Here is an 11887-nt window from a genome sequence, read left to right on the forward strand (position 1 = left end):
CAGCTGTGGACTCTTAAGGTGCTTATGCTCATATGTATTGTGTGATGCAAGTTTGAGTGTGCTCCATTTAAATAAAGTGAGAATTATATGTGAACAAAAAGCATCCAAGCTTTAGCCCACAGAGCGCTTACTCTCATGGTTTATACCTAAACAGGATCAGAGAATTCTGGCCAAGTTAGGGTCAGGCAACATGAGGTAGCTCTCAATATTTTACAACAGCTGGATACAACATAAATCAAATGTAAAGACATGGAACACCAATGGTTATTATTATTATTATTACAACAACAATGAAAATGAAGGCTGTGCCTATAAAGTGCTTTATAAAAGTGCAGGTGGAACCTGGCACCCATGTGGCCCAGGTATTCCAAAGGACTGCTCAATGGCCAGGGCTTCTTTATGGCCTGCTCCAATTATCTCTAAATCTCCTCACCTTTCAACCCTTGCTGGTGAAGCCACCACTGGGCTTGGGATGCTACAGGGTCCCTTCTTGCAACTTCTACTAGACATTGTCCTTAATGCTTGTCTTCTTAGCTTCAGCTTTGTGCAACCGATTCATTCTTAAAGCTGTGTATCCACCTATTGTCCCACTGGAAAACTAGAAAAATGTTACAGGGGCCCATTCCATTCACTATTAATCTGTGTCGTTTTGCTTTGCCAAGAGATAATATGCAACTTTTTCTACAACCACTTTTTTTTCACCAATTTTTCTGGCAGAGGATACACTGGGCTATGGACTTTTTTTTTTTTGGGGCACCTGATTTTAGCAAAATACACTGGGGTCTATGGGAATTTTGTTGACAATGTGATTAAGGAAAATATTCACAAATGGTAGAATGCAGAATTTCACTTTCAATCCATACCTGTAATAAAGTTTCGCTCATTACTATTGCTAAGTAAAACCACTAAAAAATATTTGGTGAGAGACAATGCCCTTTCTAATAAAAATGTATTTTATTATTATTATTATTATTATTATTATTATTATTATTATTATTATTATTATTATTATTATTATTATCAAGGATTTATAATGCACCACATATTTCACAATGCTGTACAACAGATGCACACATTTGGTTGTACAGGTATGGGATCAGTTACCTGAACACCCGCTATCCAGAAAGCTCTGAATTACAGAAAGCCCGTCTCCCATAGACTCTATTTTGATCAAATAATTCAGATTTTTAAAATTGATTTCCTTTTCTCTGTAATAATAAAACAGTACCTTGTACTTGATACCAGCTGAGATATAATAAATCCTTATTGGAGGCAAAGCAATGCTATTGGGTTTAATTCATGTTTTATTGATTTTTTAGTAGACTTAGGGGCTGATTCATCAAAGTACGAGTTTGAATCCCAAAATGGGTAAAATTCGGATTAGATACAATAATTTCTGATCGAAAATGTCACGAAAATGCTTACGAAAAAATCGCAATAGTTGCGATAATATCGTATTGGCGATCCAAAAGTCACAAAATTTTCGTATCCAACCGATCGTAAACGATGGGAAAACCTTTCTGATTTTGATCCTTCTGTGCATGTTTTTTTAAGCCTCCCATAGGACTCAATGGCACTCTGCAGCTCCAACCCGGCCCAAGGAAAGCCTCCCATAGGACTCAATGGCACTCTGCAGCTCCAACCTGGCCCAAGGAAAGTCTCCCATAGGACTCAATGGCACTCTGCAGCTCCAACCTGGCCCAAGGAAAGTCTCCCATAGGGCTCAGTGGCACTCTGCAGCTCCAACCTGGCCCAAGGAAAGTCTCCCATAGGGCTCAATGGCACTCTGCAGCTCCAACCTGGCCCAAGGAAAGTCTCCCATAGGGCTCAATGGCACTCTGCAGCTCCAACCTGGCCCAAGGAAAGTCTCCCATAGGGCTCAATGGCACTCTGCAGCTCCAACCTGGCCCAAGGAAAGTCTCCCATAGGGCTCAATGGCACTCTGCAGCTCCAACCTGGCCCAAGGAAAGTCTCCCATAGGGCTCAATGGCACTCTGCAGCTCCAACCCGGCCCAAGGAAAGTCTCCCATAGGGCTCAATGGCACTCTGCAGCTCCAACCTGGCCCAAGGAAAGTCTCCCATAGGGCTCAATGGCACTCTGCAGCTCCAACCTGGCCCAAGGAAAGTCTCCCATAGGGCTCAATGGCACTCTGCAGCTCCAACCCGGCCCAAGGAAAGTCTCCCATAGGGCTCAATGGCACTCTGCAGCTCCAACCTGGCCCAAGGAAAGCCTCCCATAGGGCTCAATGGCACTCTGCAGCTCCAACCCGGCCCAAGGAAAGTCACGATAACAAAGCTTTAATGAATCCGAAACTTTTGTCATGACAAATATGATTTTGTCGCACAAATTGTCACGCGGTACAAAAAAGCTGCGCAAATTAACGAAAAAGTCGCAAAAAATACGCACAGTACAAAAACGTATCCAGGAAACCCTTGGTCCCAAGCATTCTGGATTACGGGTCCTATACCTGTAAATGTTTTAGCTCTTCTACTGCAGAGAGTACAATTGGGCTAAAAAGTTAGGTACAAGAGGCGCGAGGGGGGCAGCATCAGAAAAGCCACCGTAGGGTAGCACTGGGGCCAGGATCACCCCTGTTTACATTGCCCTATTAAATGTTTTTAGATTTGTCTAAAAGACACATGCAGCCCAGACCAGAACTCAGGACAGGCAGAAGACACACATGCCTCAGGCGCATTTGTAGATTGTAAGCTCTTTTGGGCAGGGCCCTCTTCACCTCTTGTATCAGTTACTGATTGCTTTATATGTTACTCTGTATGTCCAATGTATGTAACCCACATATTGTACAGCGCTGCGGAATATGTTGGCGCTTTATAAATAAATGTTAATGTAATGTAATGTAATTGGTTGTGCAGGGGGGGAGGTCATGCAATAGAAGAGGAAGAGATTGGCCTGAAAGGATCGACTGGAAAGCAGCAGGCGGGGTAAGTGGCAGGGGAGCTAGGCATAGGGGGTCAGTGTGGATCAAGGCGCAGAGGGCAGAAGAAGCAGGCAGAGTGCTGGGTCAAAAATTATCGGCTTGAGCCACAACAACATGCTAGGTGTTTTCTAGCCATCATTCCAACCTGATAAAACAGCACAGAGCTGGAACCACAGCCGGCACAATGCATTTTTCATCAGTATTGCTAATTTATATACATGCAGCAGGGCTGCTTAGGAAAACCTTGCTAAGAATGTTTAAGAAGCCAAGAGATTTTAAAGAGACATAATGCAGAGAGTGCACTGGGAATCATAGAGCAGACAAATAAAACAGATCATTATCTTTTGCTGACAAAAGCCTCATAAGGAAACACTAGCAGCTTATATATTTAAGTATCTGTGGAATCAGACCTGTCATATCTCCAGGTCAGCTGTATGTATTTCCCCAACAGGGACAACACCGGGGAGCATGGTTTTATCTTATTTATCTTAAAGGGCAGTGGTCAAATATAATCTGAATTAATAACTGGGGAGGCTGATATCTCTAGGGGATGTAGTGGGATCTGGATCTATGGTAGATGCACCTTGGATGAGGGAAGAGGGCTTCTTAGTGGATTGATGATTTGTTTTGATTGTGCTTGGTAGAACAGGAATAAGACTCTGACATTACCTTCATTTTACACTGTGCCCTGTTTGGTGCAAGAAATAACAAAAATTATGAATATTTCATAATAACATATTAGGGAAAAAGTATATTCTGCACAAGCCATATTAATGGAACTCATGCTTTAAAGTAGGTACACTGCCCCTTTAAAAATAGCAAAAGCTCCTATTTAAATAATAAAAATATAAATTGTGAAATATTTCAGTGCTGTCAATGTAAAATCAAGACTTGGCTAAAAATGCAGCTGAAATCTTCATTGATATGAATGAGGTAAATGGCTGGGGCTACAATATAACTGGGTTTAGTGATTTGGGGTGTACAGGTTTAATGGCTCCCACCTGGCAGCTGATCAGAAGGGAAGGTCAGACGTACAGTAGAAAGTTTATTTCCAGTGTATGAGTCTAGGTTATAGCCACGATTATTTACACTTTAACCTGAAGTTCCATACAGTACGTATATATGTGCCACAGGGTGTGACCCAAAACGCTTGCAAATTGCTGTAAGTAAACTCTTTCAAAGTGTGTCCAGGCAGATAAGGGCCACAAAGCCGACTTCCCCCGAGCACAGGGATCAGGTCTCTTTGGGAAACATTTAAGCTGCAGGTGTTTTCCCTTTTGTGTACCAAACTTTAGAGAGGTCACGGAAGCATGAAATTGCCCTAAGTCATTCTAAGCGCTACACACACAAAGATAGAGTGTGACCAAGTACAGAGCAAAGTCATTTGGCACCTGTTTCGGCCTCTCAGTTTGTTGTTGTTACACCTCTTCATTTCATTTGCCACTTGGCCCAGATGGCTAGAGCCAGAAAGCGTGCTTATATCTACGGCTCTTCCCTATCATTCCTTTAATCTATTTACCATTCTCACCATCAGCGCTGGTGTAACAGCAACCATCATTTCTGCTTCCTTTGGAAAAGTTACAAAATACATGAAAGAGGATTTTAGTGCTGGAGCACTGATTAAAGCAATCCATGCACACATACACCAACTGCAATGCCAGCTCAATGCATGAAACTCACACAAGGCAACAACAACAAGAGATCCTCTGCACTCACCCATTATCAATATATATAGGACATTAAGACATTCTGTGTATTAAGCTACCAAAAATGCCCTTCTCTTTAAGCAAAACAGGGATTGTCTGTCCATATATTGCAATATACTTCAAGCTGGCCAATTATGTCAAAGTCAGCCCCTCTGGCCAGTCCTACACTCACTTTCATTTGATTCATTAAGAATTCTACTGCTTCAATATACATTTAATAAAGGGAGTTTTACCTGCAACTTACTTGCTTTCAAATGGTTGACCTATTATTGGTAGCTTAATGCACAGAAGGTCTTAATGTCCTATATATATTGATAATGGGTGAGGGCAGAGGATCTTGTATTGTTGTCTGTATGAATTTTGTGTTCACAACCTCATTGCACCCCCGCTTAATGGTTTACAATTTAGTGGTTGAGCACAACTTTTCCTTCTTTGCTATGAAACTCCCACAACACACAGCAGATAAATACAGTGCCAATACCATAGATAAAACCCTAGAACACATGGCAGATAAATACAGTTCCAATACCATAGATAAAAACCCAGAACACATGGCAGTTTTTTGCCAATACCAGGCATCATAACCCAGAAAACATGGCAGATACAGTACCAATACCAGGGATAATAACCCAGAAAACATTGTGGATAAATACAGTACCAATACCATAGCTAATACCCCAGAACACATAGCAAGATATGGTGCCAATTCAGTGTATATTATTAATAAAATTTTTTGTTCAGTTCTGGGTAACACAACCTGGTGATCCTGCCTGTGGGAGGCAGGAAGTGCAGAGATGTGCAACTACACTAGTAAAGTGATGGAGGATTTAAACTATGAGTTTAGACTGTCAAGGTTGGGGTTAATTTTTAAGGAGAAAAAATGCTTGTGAGCGGACATGATTAGAAGATTGGAGCTTCCATTTGAAGCAGCGTAGGGGGGTTTTCACGGTGAGGGCAGTGAGGTTGCGGAATGCCCTTCCTAGTCATGTGGTAATGGCAGATTCTGTTAATGCCTATAAGAGGGGCCTGGATGAGTTCTTGAACAAGCATAATATCCAAGGCTATTGTGATACTAATATCTACAGTTAGCATAGAAATTGGTATGTATATATTTTATTTACAGTTGTGTTTGAAAGTTTGTGAACTCTTTAAAATTTTCTATAGTTTTATATAATTGTGACCTAAAACAGTACTGTCCAACTTCTGTGGTACCGAGGGGCGGAATTTTTCTGCCCTACATGGTGGAGGGCCGATGGAAGTCAGTTTTGACCTCTCCCCTTTTTTAAACCACACCCACTTCAAATGACACCCATATAATCACAAGAGCTTTTAAGACTATACCCACATTAATGGTGGTAGCGCAGCAAAACCCAAATGGTTGGTGCTCACTGCAGGGATATCATCACCCTTTATTCATATGTGAAAGAACTATATTATGTCATATTAAGACACACCCTTAAATCCATATGCCTCCTCCTCCCCTGTGGATAGCACAGCAACCCCCAGCATACAATTGCAAAGTTTGGGAACCCTGACATAAATGTGTGAGATATGCAGCATTTTAAATTTAAATAAAAAATAAAATTCAATAGGCAAAGTCTGATTGGCTGTTGGTGGCTCCACCCACTTTTTCTCACTCTGAACCGCAGTTACCTGGTGCCTAACTCTGCAAAATTTGGAGAACTTAGTAGTAATATTTATATAATAGCAGCAGTTAAAATTTAAATGTATGAAGTCTATAGGTGAAATCTGATTGGCTGTTGTTGGCCCGCCCACTTTTCTAAACTTGTAATGTAGCCACCCCGTGACAAACTGAGCAAAGTTTGGGAACCAATAAAATTCAGTAGGTGAAATATGACTGGTTGTTGGTGGCTCCACCCAATTTTTCAAAACTAAAACTGCAGTCCCCTAGTGACCAACTGTGAAAAGTTTGGGGACTCTGGTGTTAATTCTGTGAGAATGGCAGCAGGTTGAATTTCCCCATTGAAAGTCAATAGGTAAAATCTGATTGGCTGTTGGTGGCTCCGCCTACTTTTTCTAACCTTGAACCGCAGTTACCTGGTGCCTAACTCTGCAAATTTTGGGGACCCTGGTGTTATTACTGTGAGACTGGCAGCAGGTTGGATTTCTCCCAAGTCAATAGGTAAAATCATATTGTCATTCAGGCTGAGCCCATGACTATGTGATTCAAGTTTAGGGAGTGTCGCCTCAAAGCTGTAAGATTGGCAGCAGTTTGAAAATCTTCCCTGTCAAAGTCAATAGGAAAATTGGGGTAATAACCAAGAGGCCCCTTGCCTGAGGTTGGAGATGGGCCTGCTATAAACATGGCACTTCTACATCTGAGACCAATGAAAATCGTAGGTGGAGGTTTAAATGTAACTCCACATTGATCTTCGGCACTTGCACTGTGATAACATTTATTGCTGGGGCTGTTGGTTTTTCTTTGATGCATGTTTTCTGAACTGTATATGAATAAAAAATAAAAGCTTTTTATTTCATTACCTATATTCATGGTGTGTTCAGGGTTAAAGGTCACTAGATTTTGTGTTACTTATGTAAATAATGTACTTATGTACAAGATTCCTCGCTATCATTGGGATGATAATACTGTATATCTTATTGTCTACTAATAAAGCAAATGGAGGATCTGATCTCTGTTCTGAAGTTACTACGGCCAGAATGGCTTTGTCAGTATGTAGTGCCTGCTGGGAAATTGCATAGATAATGGCTTCAGCTTCTCTAATCACATTACACATGGGTTATGGTGGTGTTGCACGTGTTCCAGTATTTTGCCCATCTGCATCAACCCAACAGCACATTACAAAGAGGGTGCAGATCATAACCCTCCACTGTTAATGTGCTGTATTTTTGTGTTAATACCGTATATATGTATGGATATTTGGGTAACTGATGTAACTTCCCTAGTGGAATTATATACAGGTCCTTCTCAAAAAATTAGCTTATTGTGATAAAGTTCATTATTTTCTGTAATGTACTGATAAACATTAGACTTTCATATATTTTAGATTCATTACACACAACTGAAGTAGTTCAAGCCTTTTAGTGTTTTAATATTGATGATTGTGGCATACAGCTCATGGGAACCCAAAACTCCTATCTCTAAAAATTAGCATATTTCATCCGACCAATAAAAGAAAAGTGTTTTTAATCAACCTTCAAATAATTATGTTCAGTTATGCACTCAATACTTGGTCGGGAATCCTTTTGCAGAAATGACTGCTTCAATGCGGCGTGGCATGGAGGCAATCAGCCTGTGGCACTGCTGAGGTGTTATGGAGGCCCAGGATGCTTCAATAGCGGCCTTAAGCTCATCCAGAGTGTTGGGTCTTGTGTCTCTCAACTTTCTCTTCACAGTATCCCACAGATTCTCTATGGGGTTCAGGTCAGGAGAGTCGGCAGGCCAATTGAGCACAGTAATACCATGGTCAGTAAACCATTTACCAGTGGTTTTGGCACTGTGAGCAGGTGCCAGGTTGTGCTGAAAAATGAAATCTTCATCTCCATAAAGCTTTTCAGCAGATGGAAGCATGAAATGCTCCAAAATCTCCTGATAGCTAGCTGCATTGACCCTGCCCTTGATAAAACACCGTGGACCAACACCAGCAGCTGACATGGCACCCCAGACCATCACTGACTGTGGGTACTTGACACTGGACTTCAGGCATTTTGGCATTTCCCTCTCCCCAGTCTTCCTCCAGACTCTGGCACCTTGATTTCCGAATGACATGCAAAATTTGCTTCCGAAAAAAGTAATATGGACGACTGAGCAACAGTCCAGTGCTGCTTCTCTGTAGCCCAGGTCAGGCACTTCTGCTGCTGTTTCTGGTTCAAAAGTGGCTTGACCTGGGGAATGCGGCACCTGTAGCCCATTTCCTGCACACGCCTATACACGGTGGCTCTAGATTTTTCTACTCCAGACTCAGTCCACTGCTTCCGCAGGTCCCCCAAGGTCTGGAATCGGTCCTTCTCCACAATCTTCCTCAGGGCCCAGTCACCTCTTCTCGTTGTGCAGCGTTTTCTGCTACACTTTTTCCTTCCCACAGACTTCTCACTGAGGTGCCTTGATACAGCACTCTGGGAACAGCCTATTCGTTCAGAAATTTCTTTCTGTGTCTTACCCTCTTGCTTGAGGGTGTCAATCATGGCCTTCTGGACAGCAGTCAGGTCGGCAGTCTTAAGCTGGCCATACACGCGGCGATCCGACGATGTTTCATACGACCATCGGTCGCACGAAACATCGTCAGATCCGCCACACACCATTCAGGGCTGAATCGGCAGGTAAGGAGGTAGAAACAATAGGATTTCTACCTCCTTCTGCCGATTCAGCTCTGAAGGGAGAATTTTGGTCAGGCGCCTTCTATGGCGCCCGATCAAAATTTTCTAACCTGGCCGATCGACGAGCCGACCGATTTCAGCAGCTTCCTGCGACATCGGTCGGCTCGCTGACATACCATACACGCACCGATTATCGTACGAAACGAGGTTTCGTACGATAATATCGGTGCGTGTATGGCCACCTTTACCCATGATTGTGGTTTTGAGTAATGAACCAGGCTGGGAGTTTTTAAAAGCCTCAGGAATCTTTTGCAGGTGTTTAGAGTTAATTAGTTGATTCAGATGATTAGGTTAATAGCTCGTTTAGAGAACCTTTTCATGATATGCTAATTTTTAGAGATAGGAATTTTGGGTTTTCATGAGCTGTATGCCACAATCATCAATATTAAAACAATAAAAGGCTTGAACTACTTCAGTTGTGTGTAATGAATCTAAAATATATGAAAGTCTAATGTTTATCAGTACATTACAGAAAATAATGAACTTTATCACAATATGCTAATGTTTTGAGAAGGACCTGTACAAGAACAGTAATCTCCCAAACCACTCTATTGCTGCCTAGTTTCCAACTATAACTCCTTTCCCATATGACTCTCTCCCCATTAATATCTCAATGGAACCCCTAATCCCATATCTAGATTCAATAGATCTTTTTCAAGTGTTGGATATAGGAGGTATAAATATTAAAACATATGCTGACAATCTTTTACTAACTGTCACAAATCCAGTTTGATCTTATACTAATATTTTTAAATTATTTGATTACTATAGCTCCTTTTCAGGATTATACAATTAATTCTACTAAAACACTAAATATTAAAAATTCTATCCCAAAACATTTGCTTAACAATCTTCATTTAAAACTACCATTTGGGACCTTGAAATATTTAGGAATTAAAATTGGGTCAGATTTATCCAGATTGTATTCCTTAAATTTCCTTATGTAAAAAATGGAAGAACAGCCCTTCCAGTTTGTAAGGAAGGTGGCAATTTTTAAAATGTTAATTTTCCCTAAAATTTTGTATCCAATTTTAACTCTCTCACTACTTTTAAAACATGCAGATATAAAGAAACTGGATCAGTCATTAAGGTTGTTTGGCAAAATAAACAAAAGGAATTCTGGGAATGAATTCCAAAGAGCTCCCAGAAAATCCCATTTACATTGGTTTATCCTATAGACTAAAGCTCACCCACTGGGATTGAAAGCAAAAGCCAGGGCAGAAGGATGAGGATGAATATAAGTAGGCATGCAGCATAAGAAACCTAACATTTCTCTGGAAATCCAGAGAGGAATCCAAAACTTACATCTCCATTCCTGGTTTTCAGAAATGTAATTTAGCCTGGAACTGAGACCTAATTGAAATGAACATATTTATCTCCTCTTTATTGATCTGATCAACCTAATCCAATACATAAAGACACAGTTATAACTTGGAAGATTCTTGCTAAACTGAATAAACTAAATGACAATATATCACCTTTTACTTCTCTGTTTAATTTGGGAGGTTTCCCAAAGAAAGAAAGTGATCAGATGTCATATAAATGGAGAAAGAATGGGATCTCTCAAATCAGACAAATAATTGATCCTGACTGAAATATAACTTATATATAAGGTTAACTGGATGTTATCAAGGTCCTAGGGCACTTTAAGATACAAATCTGGCACTTAGAATACTTTCTCCTAAAGACAGATGTAATTTTCAAATACTATACAGCTATTTTACCTGTTTGACATGTATAATATATAGATATATTTTTGTACTGAAGAAGGTTGGCGACTTCATACTTGGAAAGCCTTATTGCACAGCACAGGATGACCTTGGCCCCGGCGTTGTGCAGCTGTTATGAGAAATAATTTTGGGGAAATTGCACAGAAAAAGAAACAGCTTTCTAAATTGGGGACTAAAGGTGACAATAGCCTTTCAGGAAGGAGCTGCAGAACATGTTGCCATTGTTTGTTTATTTAACCCAGGTGCAAAAGGAAAGTAATGGGGGTTATTGCTGCAGAATAAAAGGTGCAACACATTTCCCCACAGGGAATTTTCAACAGGCACACAACGTGTTAGGATTGATATGAACATTCTAATGAAAACAATCGCCGCTCACATCCACCAATAGGCAATAACTGCCAAAGTATAAAACTCAGCTAAAATGAGTGAGGCAACGATTAAGGGCAGATAAATTGTTGTGTTGCCTTAGTGACAGTAACACTTAAATACAAGTGACACTCTCCATAATCTGTCTCTTTTCATGCAGGAGTTGGAGACAGAATTTAAATGACAGTTAGGTCAAATACACAGGTGTGTCCTCTTCGCCCAGACAAAGTTTTAGAGCTAGCTGCCTTTCCAAATAGCCAGCACCAACACAAAGCTGCACATACAGTGTTATGAGAGGGGGAGACTGAAGAGTAACTTGATTATTATGGAAACAGTATAGACATTTTAATTAAATTACATTTAGGCTTATTCTTATTTCCACAAAAGAAGGCTTACATTAAATGTTTATTTTTGTGACAGGGTCAATAAAAGCAGGAAATGAAAGTGCCCTAAAAGCATTACATACAGCTTCACACAGGTGGAGTAAAGTAAAGCTGGATCAATTTGGTTCTGTTGTAAAAAAGAAAAACCCTGAATTTCACAAAATCCTTCCTGCATTTTGTAAGTACAGGTATAGGATCTGTTATCTGGAAACCCATTATCCAGAAAGTTCCAAATTACAAGAAGGCCTTCTCCCATAGACTCCATTATAAGCAAATAACACTAATTTTCTAAATGAATTTCCTTTTTCTCTGTAATAATAAAACAGTACCTTGTACTTGATCCCAACTAAGATATAACTAATCCTTATTGGAGGCAAAACAATCCTATTTGGTTTAATTAATGTTTA

The sequence above is a fragment of the Xenopus tropicalis genome, chromosome 6, assembly GCF_000004195.4.
Source record: "Xenopus tropicalis strain Nigerian chromosome 6, UCB_Xtro_10.0, whole genome shotgun sequence".
Taxonomy (NCBI): Eukaryota; Metazoa; Chordata; class Amphibia; order Anura; family Pipidae; genus Xenopus; species Xenopus tropicalis.